The 19,462-nt window shown below is 36.8% G+C and overlaps 1 pseudogene across 1 annotated transcript; it reads left to right on the top strand.

Moving 5' to 3' along the window:
• The first annotated feature begins 15,422 nt into the window (after nucleotides 1-15,422).
• Nucleotides 15,423-16,217, top strand: LOC108299530 (annotated as a pseudogene). The gene has a single exon (XR_001823007.2). The product of XR_001823007.2 is annotated as a eukaryotic translation initiation factor 3 subunit K-like (transcript).
• The last annotated feature ends 3,245 nt before the right edge of the window (nucleotides 16,218-19,462 follow it).

Here is a 19,462-nt window from a genome sequence, read left to right as displayed (position 1 = left end):
CAATGAAAGCTAATTATAACTTTTTACTGTAAGAAATTTTAAAACTATAACAAATTTGATGAAAAATTAAACAAACACCATGCAAAGCTGATAATCATTTGTTATAAAGGTTCAAGTTCTTTTTTTTATAGAGCAAAATGACAAACTGATAAATGCATTCAAAGCCCCATTTACTCCATTATCCTAAATACAATTTCTCCATCCTCAGCAACCACTAAAATAAATTTACTATATATACTGTCATGCTTTACACATGTAAAACATATTTATTTATATTTAGCTTTAAATAATATATAGCATGCTTTGTGTGTATATCTTTGATTGCATAAGAGATATCATAAGATATAAACTCTGGGAAGGTAGCACAGCATAATGGCTAAAGCTTGGTCCTAAGGTTCATATTGCCTGGATTTAATCCTAGATCCCTGTGTACTAGCTGTGTAGCCCTGGGAAATTCATCTCTTCATTGCCGGTGCCCCTTATCTGTGCAGCATGTTGCTAATCGACTGTGATGATTAAATAAGCTAATAAATGTAAAGAGAATAGAATAGTTTCTGTTATATAGTAGGCTTTCAAAAGATGTTAATTTTCTTATCATTCCTTTTAATTATTCTATAGCTTTTTTTGTTTCTCATTATGTTATTTTTTCCATTGATTACCCTATGGATAGATATTTAGGTTGTTTTCAGTTTTTTTTGCTACTGCAAATAAGGTTGCAATGAACATCCTTATACATATCTCTTTGTGTGCAATGTCTAAGAGTATCTCTACAGCATATTCCAGAAATGGAATCTTTCTCTTTTTTTAATTGACAAATGATAATTATACATATTCATGGGTTACATGGTGATGCTTCAATACATGTAATGTAGTGGTCAGATCAGGGTAACTAGCGTATCTACCACCCATTTATCAATTTTTGTGTTAGGAACATTCAATATCCTCCTTCTAGCTGTTTAAACCTATATATTATTATTAACTATAGTCATTCTACAGTCATGTAGAATACTAAAAGTTATTCTTTCTATCTAGCTATAATTTTGTGTCCTTTAACAAATGTCTCTATATCCCTCCTTTTCCCCTGCCCTTCACAGCCTCTAATGTCCTCTGTTCTACATTTTACTTCTATGAAATCAACTATTTTAGCTTCAACATATGAGTGAGAACATGTGGTGTTTAACTTTTTGGTCCTGGCTTATTTAATTTAATGTCTCCCAGTTCCATTCATGTTACACAAAAGGATAGAATTTCATTCTTTTTTATGGCTGACCAGCATTCCATTGTGCAACTATAACACATTTTCCCTATTCATTCACCTATTGTTGGACACCTAGGTTGATTTCATATCTTGGCTATTGTGAATAGCGCTGCCATAAATATGGGGTACAGATGTATCTATGATATAATGATTTCCTTTCCTTTGGATAGATTCCTAGTAGTGGAATCCAGCAATGAAATTTCTGAGTCATTGGATATAAATTCACTGGTTTGTAAGATCCTGCTAAATTCCTTTCTAATCTGGTTTTGCCAACTCACACTTCTACCTTTTCATTTCCTCATATCTTTATCAGTACTTACTGTCCAACTATTTCATTTTTGACAGTCTGACCATGAAAAATGCTATCCCATCTTTTTTTAATTTATACTTCACCTATATTAAGTGAGGTTGAACATCTCATAATCGAAAATTCAGATTTCCTCTATTGTGATATGCTTGTTCATTTTGTTTGTTCATTTTTCTCTTAATCTCCTTTTTCCTTTTCACTTTAATTTGTAGGATTTCTAGACCCTATGTCTTTATACAAATTTCAGCCATATTCTCCAGGTACGTTGTAGGACTTTTTAATTTGTTTATCTCTTAGCATGTGTTTTATTGTATGGAATATTGCAATGTTAATGCAAATTCATCTTTTCTTTCCCCTTATGACCTAAGAATTCCTTTCCTAATCCAGGTCATATTCTTCTCTGTTTTAGTCTATGAGTGTTGAGGTTTATTTTATGCATTTGGAATTTTGATCCATCTGGAATTTGTTTGTGAATATAATGTAAGATAGAGAATTCTATGTCCATACACTATATATTTATAGAGCCATCTCTGTCATATATCAAGCTCCCATTTAACTCTGATTCTGGCTTTCTCATACTATTCTATTGATCTAATCATTTATTCTAGCTGTCTGTTCTAATTACAACTTCATCAAGTAATACAAAAAATCTGTATCACTAAAAATTACTCTTATCATAAATCTCTTATCTTACAAATAAACAATGAGCAGAACTCCCAGAGAAAGGATGAAGAGAAAAGAATCTAAAGTCAATGTTGGCAGTATTAAAAGGGATGGAAAGGAGTAAACAAAGTTACAAAATATTTAGGGGGAAATTTTAATAGGACTTAGCTGTGTATGTTGAAGAACTGGAGGAGTAAAGAATGTAAGGAATTAGGGGTGCCTGCTCAACAAACTTGTAGCATGGGTGATTATGTGGTTGTAATATTTCAAAGTGAAGTAAACATTAGTAGAAGAAAAATTAAGCTTTTGAGAGGAGATTGCTGGGTTTGGTCGTAATTATTGTATTCAGGCATCCAATGCATGCCCGTTGCATTGACCAACAGGAAACTGGATAAACACATCTAAAACTCTTTAGAACCTCTGAGACCAAGAAATGAATTTGCAAATTATTTGTTGGCAAATACAGTTAAGTCTCTAGGACTAGAGGTGATCACCCAGGGAAAACATATAGGTAGTCAGAAAAGCCTTCCCAATATATAAATGGAATATTGGAGAAAAGTTAACTTACAGAAGAAGAAGGAAAATATAAGAAAGACAAGAAACTGATAATGTCAACTGAAGCAGATTGTCCAAAAAAAATCTCTCTTGGATTTGACAGTTTAGAAGGTGGTGGTTACTTAGTAAAGTTTAAGGCTAATAGAAGCCAACTTCTGGTGAGTTGTCAAGTGAATGAGAGTGGATTGTGACAAAGAGTATAGACAATCCAATTGAGAAAATAATGTTGAAATGCCACTTAAAATTAGAAAGAGACAAAGGATTATGGAGGAATGGTGCAGCATGTAAAAGACAAAATGAGGAGTCTGTTATCAAGGTTTCAACATGTGGCTCATACAAGCTTGGTTCAGTCGGCTTCACTGCCTCATGCAGAACCTTTCTCGAGTTCTAAAACATGTTCCCATCAGTGACATCAAATCCCCACAAACTCTTCATCTTCTGACCACTGAGCACAGAATGGTTGCCAAGCACTGATCACCTCCCTCTAATCCTCACAACCAAGGAGACTGAGCATCTTAACAGGCTTGGCTCTGCTTCCAGCCCTGCGACCCCTTCTGTTATTTACCAGGAGGTACTTAAGGAGTTCTAACTCAATAGCTTTACTTTGTCACTAGTGGGACTACTGGGACTGCTCTAACCACAAACTCATTCTAGCTGTTTGACTCCTTGTTCTTGTTATAGAAGCTTTTCCAACAGCCAGACCCAGTGTTGTTTTCCTCCTGCTCACACCTAACAAGCTCATGTCAGCAACTTCCCCAAGACCAGGACTTTTGCTCACCGGGTTGCTCAGTGCTTGCCTCTTGGCTTTTTGAATAGCTTTTACAGGAAACAGCGCTTAAGAACTTGCCTTCTGACTTCTCTAATCTGAAAAGCCACTTTGACATCTGTTTTCTGCCTGTATCTCATCTCCCTAGATCCTCCACTGTATGTTCTTATACTTCCCCATTTCTACCTCTGGCCTTTCAGGGATCCTCTGCCTTGCCCTGATTCATCTTTGAAAACTTTGAGGTACTGTCTATTCTGGCTCAAGCCCATGGCACATCCACTGAGTTCCTGTTATTAAGATAACATCTTAATTAGCTCTGTTTCTTATTTCAGTTTTTTTAACTGATTACCAGATTCCAAAGACTGTATTTACCTATTGCTGCAGTCAGTTACTTTACAGGGCAATCAACAAATCAAGATGTATGTTGACGTATACTCCATATTTATATCATGCTGCACATTATGGGAGGTACAGACGTAAGACATGAAGAGAGAAAAGACATGAAAACATGATATGTTAAAAATCAGCAAAAGATAGAAGATTACATAACAACAGTAGAAAAAGGCTCACCTGGGTACCATATTTCCCAGTAAGTGGTAGAAATAATAACAGCTATTGGCTATAAAGAGCCATAAACTGTATAAGAGAATTTTATATCCCTTTTTTTAGCTTAATAATGACATTGCCAGGTGAAGATCAAGCATTATCACCAAGGGAATTTTACAAATCAGGAAATGTAAGTGTACAAATTTCAACTGAATTGCAAAACTACGCTTGAACTCTAGTGTTCTCTAGAGCCTACATATGATTCTAGACTTCTGATAGCAGAATTAATTCCATACTGCTAAGTTGGCATTCAGGTCCTATACATTGCCTTCCCCAAATGCTGCAGCCATCCCACTAGCAGACTGCTTTTTCATACCTTCAAGGCTTGTGTGACATTACTCTTTTTTTCTGCAGTGTCCTTCCCTCCTTCCTCTCCCACCTAAATGCAATAAATATAAACACAAGCCCTTCTCTAAATTTTTTGTCAAAATTACTTACACCCTCTTCTGAGCTTAAGCAGTATTTTTTTCTGATACTTGCAATAAACCATAAAACTTTTGTATTATCTCTTCTGTCTGGGGAATTGTGTTTTTATGTAAAATTCTTATATAAGCCTTTTTTTTCCTCAAAAGAACTTAGTACAGGATTTGACAAAGTGAAGAACTCAAAACAATATTTGTTGAATGAATTAATATATAAATGCAAATCATGAGTGAAAGTTTGTTCAGCTACTGAATATTTTCTGAAGGAGCCTTGCATTTCAAAAGCAATCCACGTATTTCATAAGGCCTGGGCTCAGTATTCAGGGTAAATGAAATATTCATGGTTAAAAAAGAATCCTTTATGAGCATTAGTGCCTGAAACACCAGGGAAAAAAGATGTGGACTACAAACAATATGTATACACTTGCCAATCCTCCATGCTCTTTTCTCTTTCCAGTTGTCTTGAACGGAGCCACCTTCAGGAGGCAGCGCCTCCCTCTTCTCTCTCCTCCTCCTGGGCCAGCCATATAAGATGTGCCTCCCTCCTCCTGACCTTCCACCATGATTATAAGTTTCTTGAGGTCTCCTCAACCATGCTTCCTGTACCACCTGCAGAGCTATGAGCCAGTTAAACCTCTTTTCTAATAGTCCAATTCCTATAGTTATTCCTTATATAAATTCCAAGAGAAGACAGTTAGCCAAACCATTATAGAATTACCTACTCTCAGTTAGGTATTTATAGCAATGCAAGAACAGAATAATACAGCCTCTGAGTAGCATTTATCATCCTGGATTTGTCTTCTTTTCTGTTTAAGTTATGTTTAAGGAATCATCCCTGACCCTTTTTGAGTTTTGTCCTATTTAAAGAGAATTTAAGTTTAGAAATGATCTTATTTAATACTAAGTCCATCCTTTTGTCCTTCAAGAATTGTTGCCAAAATTTATGTGTAGGAGCTCAGCTAAGCAGCTCCTCTGAAAATGATCATTTACAGTCCCTGCAGAATTTTAACTATGATAATTGATTTACTGATTTCTGCCTTAATTCATTTTTTCACTCAGGAACAAGTTGAGGCAGGGATTTGGGTGATAGTCAAGAGTAAGGTCAGGAATGAGGTTAAGTTATAGATAGTATTAAAATTTAAGAGAAGCAGCTAACCTCAAAGATGTTAATTAACTTTAAGAATGGGGTAAAATTCAATGCTAGGTAAAATTCAAATATATGTCACTGAGGGGTGTGTGTGTGTGTGTGTGTGTGTGTGTGTGTGTGTGTGTTGTAACACATTACTTGGCAAAATATGAAGATAAATGGATTGACCAATTTAGATCCAGAAAAAAGATGAGACTCTCCAAATATCCTGAGTATCAAATCATCATTCCAATTAAATCACCAGGTACTCCACTGGAGTCAGAAGGGGTATACAGCACAAGTATACAAGTGCTAAATAACATGAAACAATTGACATTATTCAGAGAAGTGTAACACAGCTGGAGAATAGGATAAATGCAGAGGAGCCTGGGGAGGTAAGAAGGGGGTGGATCCTCTAAGAGTTTGCAGCCCCTTGGAAATCAAAGTGAGTGATGGAGGTGGTTGACTTCCAATCTGACAGCACCTGAGGAGACATGGCAGCATCGCAGACACCCTGCGGCACCTAGCCTGCCTCTCAGCCACATGTTGCCTTCAGGAGCTACATCCTGACTGACAAGACAGATGTCCTGTTCAATCTGCCATTGTGAGCTCCTGCAACGCTGTGCCTTAAGAAGCCTTTTCTGGCCTTTGGTACTGTGAGAATTCCCCTCAGCAGCTTTCTGCTCATAGGCTGGAAAAGTCCAATTCCTACAGTTATTCCTCACAAAAGTTCCAAGAGAAGACAGTTAGCCAAACCACTATAGATGAAGTTGTCCTCTCTCGGCTTCCTTCAAAATGTTTATGTAACAGAATCAATTCTAATTGTGCAAACCTTCTCAAAAAAGATGAACCTGTCTGAGTTAGTCAGTTATACTCAGTGGAGCCGTAAGAACCAAGCCCGCAAGAGGAATATGTGTGTTGAAGGGAATTGTACCATTACCAAAGCACATTTCTTCAGAGGGTAGAGCAGCAACCACAGTTGTGTTAGGCAAAGGAGACAGTCAGGGAAATAAGTGCCTGATAGGGGTACTTATTAACCAGCAGGTACTCGCAGACTATGTTTCAGTTCCATTTATTCAACAAATACTTATAGATCGTCTACTATGTACCAGGAACTGTTCTAGAGCTACCAACTACATTGGTAAACAAAACCTTCTCTCCAGGCTACCTTAGAGTACCAGCAGTTATTTTGATGGGCTACCTGGAGAGACAAGCATCTGTACAAGTGCATAGATGCTCAAAGCTGACTTATCTGCAGCAAAAGAAGCTGCTCCACTGTGCTGAGTGCCTAGTGTCTTCCATTTACCCCTCCAGAGCTACTCTGCACTCTTCTCTACCCTACTGTCTACTCTGAGAAGTTTAACTTGCATAAATTCTATCAATAGATATGAACCTGTGCCCACTTGCTTCCTGTTGGGTGCTGCTGATGGGAAACAGGTTGGAGAGGAAGAAGAGGGTGGGGTTAGGTCACTTATTCCCTTGGCGCCTTCCTTCCCAAGTTGTCTAGAGCTGGTCGTGGCCCTTAAAAAGGGGGAAATACCATTGCTTTCAAGGAGGTCTTCTCTACGTGACTGTCTCCTTCCAGGTTCCAGTGACCACAGCATCACTCAGCCTTTCATTCCTAAGTGTGGAAGCAGAATCTACGCTCTGACTAGCCCGCCCCTGTGGATCTCCTGCTAGACCTTCCCTATCTTATCAATAGTCCCTTCATGTGAGAGGCTGAATAATGGCTACCCTATAATCTCTGTAACCTACAAATTTTATCTTGTAAAAAAAAATTATCTGGCAGGTCTGATGAAGTTACAGATCTGGAAATGGGAGGATTATCCTGGATTACTGGGGTGGGGGTGCCTAAAGGCAATCACAAGTATCCTTGTAACAAACAGAAGAAAAGACACAGACAAGAGGAGGAGACAAGATGATCATAGAGGCAGAGATTGAAGTGATGCAGCCACAAGTTAAGGAATGCCAGAAGCCACCCAAAGCTGGGATGGATGCAGACGTATTCCCTCCTACAGTCTCCAGAGAGAGGGCAACTCTGCCAGCACCATGATTTCTGTCCTGTGATGCTGATTTTAAACTTCTGGTCTCCAGAACTGAGAATAATATTTTCTTGTTTTGAGCAACCAAAATCTGTGATCATTTATTACAGCAGTCAAAGGATCTAATATACTTTGTTAAAAATTCTCCTCAAATTACCCTGATTATTTTAGTGAGACATTATCCTATTCTTATTTGGCACAGGGTTTTTATCATAAGTGTTTGGAGAAGAGCAAAGTCCCTAAAATTATACATAAAACTATGAGTATACTTAGGTCAGTCTATTAAAAAGAAGCCTCCTAATTTTCATCAGACTCTCAGAACAACTTCTTCTAGCTTCTTCTGTCACCATCGGTTCTAAATCAAATAGTGGTTAAGCTGAATTTTGGCAGGTACCAGTCCCCACTGTATCACTGGAAAAGTGTTAGAGCCCTTGGCTCCACCTGGTATTCTGGACAAGACACATCCCGAAGGCCAGACTGGAAGAACAAGTTGGCTTTTTCATGACATTTATCACCTTGGGTTTTATGCAAACCTACTCTTTCATTTCAGAATTTTTTATTACTCAGACCTTTTCAGGATTGTGTCCTGTAACAAGGAAACAATCTTTTCTGTTCTAGAAAATCTTTTGTTTAAATCTAAATCCATGACTTTCCTGAAAATTTGAGCCAAACATAGCCCAGCTAAACAGCCCAGATGGGGCAGCCCAGTTATGTATGGTCACACACCCACCAGAAGAACATTTGAGGCATGTGTAGCTCCTCTTTAAGGATTCACACATTCATCTATTTTTTTCTTGTAGTAGTTGAGAAAATTGAACCAAAGATGAATAACACATAGTCTTCGTCACTAATTTATCAGCTACACAATTTAGTAAATTGACTTACCATAACAGTGTCCCAGAGTAGGCAGTAAAGAACTTGTTATGAGATCAAGGAGTAGGGAGAATACCAAAGGGAGATACCAAGCAACATCTCAAATATAGGTAAGAGTTTTCCAGGCTGCAGTGCACACCACGCCAGAGACAGGAGAATTGCCCCCCAAGCTCACTATTAAACTTGTTTTAATCAAGTCATAAACTGTTTTTATAACTGTATTGGAAAATGCATGGATATACCATAATGTATTTATCCATTTATATGTTGTTTCCATTTTTGTCTAATACAAATAAAACTGTTATGAATACTTGTATACAAATGTTTGAATGGGTGCATGCATTTTTCTTGGGTAAATACATGGGGTGGAATGGCTGAGCATACGCTTAACTTTTTAAGAAATTGCCAACTCACTTTCCAAAGTGGTTGGATCATTTTACATTTCTGCCAACAGTGTATGAGTTCATTGCACACCCTCCTCAATGTGGTATTCACAGTCTTTTTACTTGTAGACATTTTAATAGACGTACAGTGGTATCTGCTTTTAATTTGCATTTCCCTAATGAGTAAAGATACTGAGCATGTTTTGTGTTTACTGTATACATACAAAATGTATTTGGTAAAATGACTGTTCTAATCTTTGTCTTATTTGTTGATTGGGAGGTTTGTACTCTTATTAATAAGTATTTTTTGCATATTCTAGATACATGTCTTTGTTGGATATATGTTTTGAAAATACTTTCTCCTATTCTGTGGCTTGTCTTTTTATTTTTTAACTCTTTTGAAAACAAAATGTTTTTAATATGGACAAAATCTAATTTGTGTGTGTGTGTGTGTGTGTGTGTGTGTGTGTGTGTGTGTGTGTTCTGTATAGGTAAGTGGGGATGAAGAAGCATCAATAATCTCTTCCTCTGATTCAGGACAGGAAATGGTGAAATAGAAAATAATAATAGATACTTGCATATAGGTATAGGAAAGAAGAGCTTAAAAAGCATAACTTATAGCCCAAATTATCTCTATGTAATATGATATGCAACTATGCTGCTATATAAAATGGGAGTAGGATATGGGATAAAAATTACAAACATCTTAAAAAGAACTAACATTTAGTGAGAATTTACTATATTCAGGTGACTATTCTAAATACTCTTCTTGACTTGTTTAACACTAAAATTCTCCAACTCTTCAAATATTTACACTAACCCCAACCACTCACTATCACCCCTAAATATGTGGAACTTAGCACAAAATCCCATATGTTTTCTATACTGTTTTGTTTCCATTCTGTGTCAATATACCCATAGAATTTTGGCATGGTCAGCACTCCTGAGCTTAATTTCTGCCTCCTAGCTGCTGGGTTTCAGGGTTGGACTTCACCTCTCTGATATTATAATTCCAGCTCTCTCTTTCATGTATTTGCATAAATTTAGAGGTACAAGTGCAATTTTGTTACATGGATATATTGCTTAATGATGAAGTCTGGGTTTTTAGTGTAGCCATCACCCAAATAATGCACACTGTAATTTTTCATCACCCACCTCTCTTTCTGAGTCTCATCAACCTCTCACCTTTCTGATTCTTCACTGTCTACCATTCCATACCCTATGTTTATGGGTACACATTATTTAGCTCCCACTTCTAAATGAGAACATGTGATATTTTATTTTCTGTTTCTGAGCTGTTTTACTTAAGATAGTAGCCTCCAGTTTCATCCATGTTGCTGCAAAAGACATTATTTCATTCTTTTTCATAGCTGAATGGTATTTCATGGTGTGTGTATACATATACATACATACACATATATACATGTATACATTATATGTGTGTGTCTGTATATATGTATATGTATATCACATTTTTCTTACCCAATCATCCATTAACTGATACTTGGGTTGATTCCATATCTTTGCTATTATGAATACAAGTGCAGGTATCTTTTTGATATAATGATTTCTTTTCCTTTGGGGAGATACCCAGTAATGGAATTCTGGATCAAATGGTTGTTCTATTTTTAGTTGTTTGAGAAATCTCCATATAATTTTCCAGCTCTATCTATCTGAATCTGTCAATCATTCTTTGGACAATTTGAAGTCAAGTACATGGATATGAGCTACACAACCACACCCACAACTAAACATATACCCAGCTTGGTCCCAGGTAAAGCTCAGCTCGGATGCCTATGGAACTCACATGTGAATGGTTCCCATAACCTGACCACACTACGCAAGCTTTTACACTGAGACTCCAGTACTCAAGTATTGCTAATGCTAATTTGATCCACATATTGACACATGTTTGTGAACTCAGTAATTCAGGAAAAATATCTCCCGCTGACCTGACCGTAAAAGAGCATTATGAAGTACCATGTTCCCCACTTCAGTGTTCCCCGCTTCAGAATGGCTATGCAGGCCCCTCACATCTAGCTTCTTCCAGCTGAAAACCCAAATAATGTTATTTTCCACCAAAGTCTAAACATACTTAATTTTGAAAAAATGTCAATACTGCATATAAGTCTTTTGGGTTCTGCCTTCTCTTTAGCACTCAAAAATATCTAGTTATAAAAAAGATCTTTATTATATGATACGTCTTATTGTATGATAATCTGTCTTTAAAATCCTAACTTGGAGCCTCTTGCTTCTGATTCCTCTATCTTTGCCTTTAACAGAAAGGTTGTGTTTAAATATCATCAGCAAACAGAGAGGAAACAAGATTGAAATAGATCATGCTTCTACTGCAAGTATGGATAACATAGAACAAGCTAAAAAAAAAAAAAGTAAGACATACAAATATGTGTAATGAAATAAGGGAATGAAGATGAGACCAAAGGATTGGCAGGAAGTGGGCCTACCTTTTTAAATTAAGGCAGGGTATTTAGAGAGAAGAGAAGAAAGAAAAATATGTAATAAGCTTTATGTTTCTGTATCTTAGGCCCAGCTAACAAAGTGTAGTTTTATTCCAATCAGTTGCCACTCTCACATCATGACTACACATATTCTAACAATAGCAATCTAAACAATAGCAATCCTAAGACTATTTAACATCTTGAAAGTTAGATTGGCCATAATATTGGGTAGATTGCAACAGTATGGTGGACCCTAATAACAGACAAAACCAATATCCAAGAAAAGAACAACTATTCATTTTTTCTACTAATACATAAAATGAGTTCTAATGAGGCTAAACATAGCCAGCAAAAATGTTACTAGGTTTAGTCCCTGATTTTTCTTTTAAAGTAAATAAATAAAGCTAATTATGATCAAAATCAAAAAAAGAAGGAGGCATATTTGATATATGAAACAATATTAAAATGATTTTCAAGAAGCTTATTCCTTTGGGAAAACAAAGAAATAAGAGCTTCAAGATCATCGTCTTTGAAACGTCCACATTTTTATAGAAGGAAATGGCTCTGACTGATCATTACATGCTAAAGAAATGGGTGCCAGGCTTAGAAGCTGTACATTAAAGTCACTCTAGAAACCACTATCAGTTTTTGCTGGTTTTGCTACTTTGATTTTTGTCCTCAGACATAACAGACAATAATTATTCAAAGCTAAGTAAGCCCATGAGTCCCTAAACAGCCTCAGAATAATGAAACAACTGCCCAGTTACTAACCAAATAGTGAAGGAGACTGAGCTATTGGGGCGCTCCTCACCCCCAAAATAACTCTGGAGAAATGTTAAAGGAGTGGAAGAAACAATGTGAGAAACTAACTGAAAACTGTCAATATGTCATTTACAATAAATGATCTCTTTATCACTGGACAAGTAAAAATGTGATTAAAATGCAAGTGGAGGAATCAGATAAATCTAGGTTAAAATTCAGTCCTGCCTGTGTCTCTTAGAATTTTGTTTCATCTTTCTACGTCAGGTTTCTAAACTGTAACATGGATAAAATGTTGTGAGAATTAAACAGAAATATTTCTGAAAAATAATTCTCAACAAATATCTATCCTTTTATAAATCTCTCAAATTTATCCGGTTGCTGACAATATCTCACTGATTACAAAATAGTAAATTGAGTAGTTGAAACATGAAGTCTGTGAAAAGTGGTTTCTTAGAATTTCCTTTAAAGTGTCTATAGATGCAGACTTCCCCAACGAAAATTCCATTTTTGTGGAAATTGACCCATCAGTTCTAAAATGTATATAAAAATGCAAAGTACTAGAAAAGCCAAAACAATTTAGAAAAAGAAAAATAATTGATGAACTTACCAGGTTCTACGACATAAATGTAAAACTACGGTAATCAAGTCAATATTGCATTTGAATATAAAGAAAGACACAAATTTATGGACCAAAATAAACTATGCATAAATGGTCAATTGTTTTTGACAACACAGTTCAGTGGTACCAGAACAGCAACTGGATAAACAAATGAAGAGAAAAATGAATTTCTACTGCTATCTCAAATAACACAAATAATGAAATTAATAACATATTAACAATTTGAGAAAGATTATAGATATAAATGTAAAGGTTAAAATTGCAAAGGTTTCAGAACTATGGCAATCAATACAGGAGTCAATAACCACATATTGCCATATAAAATTAAATTTGATTAAAGTTAAATGAAATTTAAAACTTGGATTCTCAATCATATTACATGTATTGCAAATGCTCAATAATCAGCATAGCTAAAGGCTACAGTGTTGAATAGGCCAAATGGAAAATTCTATTGGAAGGTGCTATTTGAAAAGAAAAAAATGTGAGAATGATTTTGCAAGCTTAGGCTAGGTGAAGACTTCTTAAGTAGGACACAAATAACCAACAATAAAATGTAAAATTGATAAATTGGACTTTCTCAAAATGAAAACGTCTGTTTGTCAAATGACAGTCATGAGAATGAATAGACAATACATAGACTAGAAGAAAACATTCACAACACATACATCTATAAAAGGGATGTTTATGCTGAATAAAGACCTCCTTCAATTCTATAAAAGAGGGCAAACAAGCCAATACAAAATTGAGAGAAGACCTGAGGAAACAACTCATAAAGGAAGTTATAAAAATGGCAAATAAGTATACAAAAATTGCTCAACATTGTCAGTAATCAGAAAAATGCAAATTAAAATCACAAAAAAATCATTAGATCCTCACTATTATAGCTACATTTAAAATGAATGACACATCTGGTATTGACAAGGATATAGAACATTCAGAACTCTCAAAAAGTGCTGTTGTGGGTGTAAAATGGTATGACACTTTGGAAAACTGCTTGTCAGTATCTTACAAAATTTAACATAGGCATATGTTTACATACACTGTGAAAGTGCTATAACCTGGCAATTTCACTCAAGCAGTGTCCTTACCCAGTGAAAGCACATTTCCACACACATACTGGTACACAAATCCTCCTTAGCAACTTTAGCCCAAAACTAAAAACAATGCAAATAACCTGCAATAGAAGAATAAATAATTACATTTTGGTATATTTGTACAGTAAAATACTACTCAGCAATAAAATGAGAGAAACTCTCCAAACACAAAACAACGTAGATGAATCTCAAAATTGTATGCTGAGATAAAGAAGTCACATCCAAATAATAAACACCGTGTTATTTTATTTGTAAGTTCTAGAATAGGCAAAACCAATCTATGATGATAAAAATAGGAGTATTGGTTGCCTCTGGGAAAAGGCCATTGACTGGAAAGGGTCAGGGGTATATTTTCTGGAATGATGAAAGTGTTCTCTACCCTGTTTGAAGTGATGCATTCATGGGTAGATGCATTTATAAAACATCATTGAACTGCATTTCTAATACATGCATTTTACTAATGCAAATTATTTCTCAATTTAAAAAATATTCTGGAGGAGTAAACAAAAGAATTTATGTGTATAAAGGTGTATTCTAAATGTGCCTTTCTTCCTAATACCTACAGTGACTGAAGCTCTAGATACGTGTGCGTTCTGCCTTCTCATAGTCAAGTCCCCTTGTAAGGCATTCGTTATGGAATGTCCCATTATCAAGTTCCACAGCAGAAATTGAGATGTTGCATCCTGTGATTCCCAAAACCTTAGCTAGCAGAACCCTAGCCCACTACTAATTCCTCTCCATTTGGTTTATTGCATGCAGCTCATCACAAAGAGTCTGACAAACTCAACATGTCATACACAACTAGAGCTTTTCTCATTCCAACAGCAGCCGACTCAACCATTAGTCATCTCAGAGATCAAAAATCTACTTTTTCATTCTAGGCTCGTAAAGCTGAACCCAGACCTCAGCACACATCTTAAAGCCTGTTGCCAATCTATATATTTTCTTTTCTCTTCTATAAACCTAACAATAAATAAATAATAATGCTCAAACATCCACTTTGCATTTGTTTTATTTATTACTGCATGTTTAGGGATATCTTTTGGTTTCCAAGTGACCTGGTTATGCTCAAACATGTATTGACATATAGTAGGTTGCCATGGGAACTGAAGGCAACTGCACATTGAGATTTACAGGAGCAAAGGATGAGTGCTTGATAGTGTCCTAGTAGCCCCAGGGCATATCAAAATTAAATAAAGCACTAAGACTTGAAGTGAGGGGTGGTTATTATACAGTGAACAGTAACTGAAAGAATAAAGTATTTTTCTCTAGAGATGTGGTTGTCAGAATCTGCACTATAATATTAGTTTGTTTGCTATAATATATCAGATTTGGATTCTCTGTGTTTACCCACTAGATCAGAAAACTAAATCGTTATATAAATATGCTTTATAAATATTAGTTACCCTCCTCCAAATGGATTCACACCACATTGAGAGTCTATGGTTAATTGCAACTATTGGCTTAGAATTAAAAGAACTTGCTCTTCCTTTTCCCGTCCTTGAGGACGCTGTGCCAAGCCAGTGTTAGCCTCCAGCCCTGGTTGTGGAAGGTGACAGTAGTCATGGCAATGTTTGAGCAGATGAGAGCCAACGTGGGCAAGTTGCTCAAGGGTATCGACAAGTACAATCCTGAGAACCTGGCCACCCTGGAGCGTTATGTGGAGACGCAGGCCAAGGAAAATGCCTATGATGTGGAAGCCAGCCTGGCTGTCCTGAAACTGTACCAGTTGAACCCAGCCTTCTTTCAGATGACAGTCACCACCCAGATCCTTCTGAAGGCCCTCACCAATCTGCCACACACCGACTTCACCATGTGCAAGTGCGTGATTGACCAGGCACATCAAGAAGAATGGCCAATCTGGCAGATTTTGTACCCCGGGGACCTGCTGGAGACCTGCCACTTCCAGACCTTCTGGCAAGCCCTGGATGAAAACATGGACATCTTGGAAGGTATAATTGGCTTTGAAGACTCTGTCCGAAAGTTCATCTGCCATGTTACGGGTATCACTTATTAGTACATCGACCACTGGCTGCTGGCCAAGATGCTAGGGGATCTATCGGACAGCCAGCTAAAGGTGTGGATGAGCAAATACAGGTGGAGCGCCAACGAGTCAGGGCAGATCTTCATCTGTGGCCAGGAAGAGAGCATTAAACCCAAAAACATCGTGGAGAAGATTGACTTCGACAGTGTATCCAGCATCATGGCCTCCTCCCAGTACCTGCAGGTGTTTAATAAAGATGTGTTGACTCAATAAAAAAAAAAAAAAAGAATTAAAAGAACTTTTAAAATTAACCCACAAATTAGGGTCCAGTGACCTCCTTGATTCCAGGAAAGGGCCCAAGAATCTGTATCATTAAGAGCCCCAGCGCAGAAACTACTGACCTTCTCACTCATCCTGACCAACACAAACACATACTTGCCAAATCATAAAAAGTGGTTTTCCAATTTCTTTTTAAACACATGCAATGGCATGAAGATCACAACCTCAAAAGAAAAATAGTTGTAAAATATTATTTCTATAAGATACCTAAATTGTAGGAGGTTCCATCTTCATTTTGTATCTTTACTGCAGATCAGCAAAACTCAGAGGAAGGTAAAATTTATCTTTTTTACCTTCCTACACACTTACTAGCATGGGCATTTCACGTTTGCATAAAGCATCCCCATTATAAAAATCAAATTGCTTATAATGGTATAGCTCCTTATACTTTATCAAATGTTTTCTGATTCGTAAAATACTTCCTGATACAAAAAATCTGGCCCAAATTTAGACAAACTACTGTTAAGTTTCAAAACATTCCATTAGAATATTTGATTCTTTGAAGAATTCAATACTTTCTATAAGCAAGCTCATAATTACATAGTATCCTAGAAAGAATACAAGGTTTAGACTCCGAAGTGCTCACCTTGAGTCTTAAGTTCACAGTGTACCAATTGTGCAATGTTGGACAAGATATTTAATTTCTCTAAATCTGGATTTTTTTTCTTTGAAAGGTGGTGGTGATAATCATACCCAGCTCATGGGGTTGGAGATTATAGTTTAAACAATAGTATGCAAAAACATTTTTAAATCATAAAATAATAGGCAATTATAATGTTTAATATTTTGAAGCTGAAAATTATCTCGTTTCCATTATTTCTTCACAAACAATGAACACTAACCCTAGAAAATGTAAAATGGTAATACCAATTATAGAAATAAAGACTGACATTCGGTGATAAAGGAAGGTCACACAGCTCAATAATAATGACTACCACTTACTGAGTGCCAATCAAATGCCAAGAAATCTGCATTATACTATTTGATCCTACCAAAAACTCTATGAGATAAATCTCAGCTCCAGTTAAGAGATAGTAAAGCTGATGTTGTGAGCAAAATGTTTTTATCCACCAGCAACGCATCCTGGAGCAAACCACAGTTCCCCGCTCCATGGCATCCAAGGGAACTGTCTATGACAGCTTCCTTACTCTCCCAGCCATAGGTGTGGACATATGCAAAGTTTAGTCATTAAGACATCTTTTTATGTAACTCCATACAAACTTTGGGGGAAAGCTCCCATTCTGAGTTGCTCAGAGAAGAGGATTTGCATTTAAAACTGCTGTTGGTCATCTTACCTAGTGTATGCCACAAACCTCTATGCAGAATAAAGTCAGAGATCAGCAGCAAAAACAAAACCCCAGTAACATCATTTGAACCTGATCTAACCAAGCCTAAGCTTGGGTGTACGACTCCTCCAAACCCAAGTTGTAAGAGCAATGAATTCCCTTTTCATTAAGCCTATTTAAATTGCTGTGAAAGCATCCTGGAAGGAAATAGAATTAGCCCAGATATTCAGAGAAAAACTTAAATAAGAGGAATATTTACAGAGATATACGTTCCCAAATGTTATGAACAGTGGGAAGCTCTAACCATTCCTCTAGTTAAAGGAATAAAGAGAGGAAATACCGTTACTGTAGCTCAGTGAGACTGCAACAGAGGAGAGCTGGACTCATGGGAATGTGCTCCTAGGGGATGCTGCCTAGGCAGACATGAACACTGAAGCAGGGAAGGAGCAGGGATGGGACGCAAGACCATATACATTGTCTCCTATCACTCCCTGATCTCCTGCAGGTGCCAAATTCCACCAACATCAAAGTGGCAAAGGGGCCCAACTAAGCACTCTGCAGGATCAGCATCACAGGACAGAGAAGGTCAGGGACTACCTGGGGAGCGGGAGCAGGCAGAGAAAACAACAGCACTATTTGGTTTCTTTGAAATCAAAGCAACCCACCTATTTCCTTGGAAATGCGCCTAAGAGAAATAGCTAGTAAGTGCTGAGGCAGGATTCAATCCAAGTCTGTTTCATACTGAAATCAATGCTCTTGCCACTGTTTCAAGTATTTGATGCTGATTTGTCTCTATATTAGACTGGTTTCCACTCTGCAAGATCTCAGTGACAGAGTGCTCATGTCTTAAACTCCGTAAAATTTATGGAGTTGTAGATCTCTCCTATCCTTTCCTGGCTTTTGTGATGTTGTACCATTCTGGCTTCATCTTTGAGATGACACCATGCCGCTAATGTCATCCACAATGATGTTAGATACCAACTAGTTACTCTTCTCTTCACCACATCAAGGAAGCAGCGCTTGTACATTCAATTCCACATCGATTTGACAGCAAAATGAAGGACGACCAAGTCCCCCAAGTAGTCTGGCATCATTTGTGAACAGAAGAGGAGTGTATATGAACCATGGGCAGAAGAAACCTTTAAAGAGCACACTGAACATCTGAACAAAATGGAAAATGTAACTATTGAAGTTTCAAACTAAAAACTGTATCTGTGGAGATATATTTGAGCTTAAGATTGTTAATATAGAGCTTTAAAATAAGGGATGCCTAATTTTGAACAGAGACATTATAATGTAGACTCACAGGCAGTACTAAGCGCTGCATCTTCAGAGAAATTAAATATGGTCACATTGATTCATTCATTTAATTCATACAACAAATATCGATTGAGTGTCCATTATGTGTGAGATACTAATCCAAGCAAATCTTAGCCCTCATGGAGTCCACATTCCGGTGGGAAAATCAGAACATAAATTAGATACTGTGTTGGATGCTGATACATGCTAAGGAAAAAATAAAAGCAGGGCAAGAGTTGAGAAAACCATTGCAATGTTAGAAACAGTGACCAAGAAAGGATTCACAAAGATGGTGACGTTTGAGTAAAATGTAGGTGAGAGAGCGAATTATATAAATATCATCCTGAAGAAAACATTTCAATCAGAGGGACAGCAAGGGCAAACATTCAGCAGTAGGCAAAGACCCCTTCAGGAAAAATGTAGAAATGTCTCATGACTAAAAGTACATTCCCAAAATAGTAAATAACCTCAAGCAAACACTCACACACATATTCTATATAATTCATTCTTGGACTAAGCAATATAAATACAACCACATACACACACAAATAGTCCTACACACAAATACTCATCCTGCAAAACATATTTGAGTTTCATCCAGTATGTAATGAAGAGCTCT

This window comes from Cebus imitator, unplaced genomic scaffold, assembly GCF_001604975.1.
Source record: "Cebus imitator isolate Cc_AM_T3 unplaced genomic scaffold, Cebus_imitator-1.0 Scaffold22, whole genome shotgun sequence".
Classification (NCBI taxonomy): domain Eukaryota; kingdom Metazoa; phylum Chordata; class Mammalia; order Primates; family Cebidae; genus Cebus; species Cebus imitator.
This window is presented reverse-complemented; position numbering and strand designations above follow the sequence as displayed.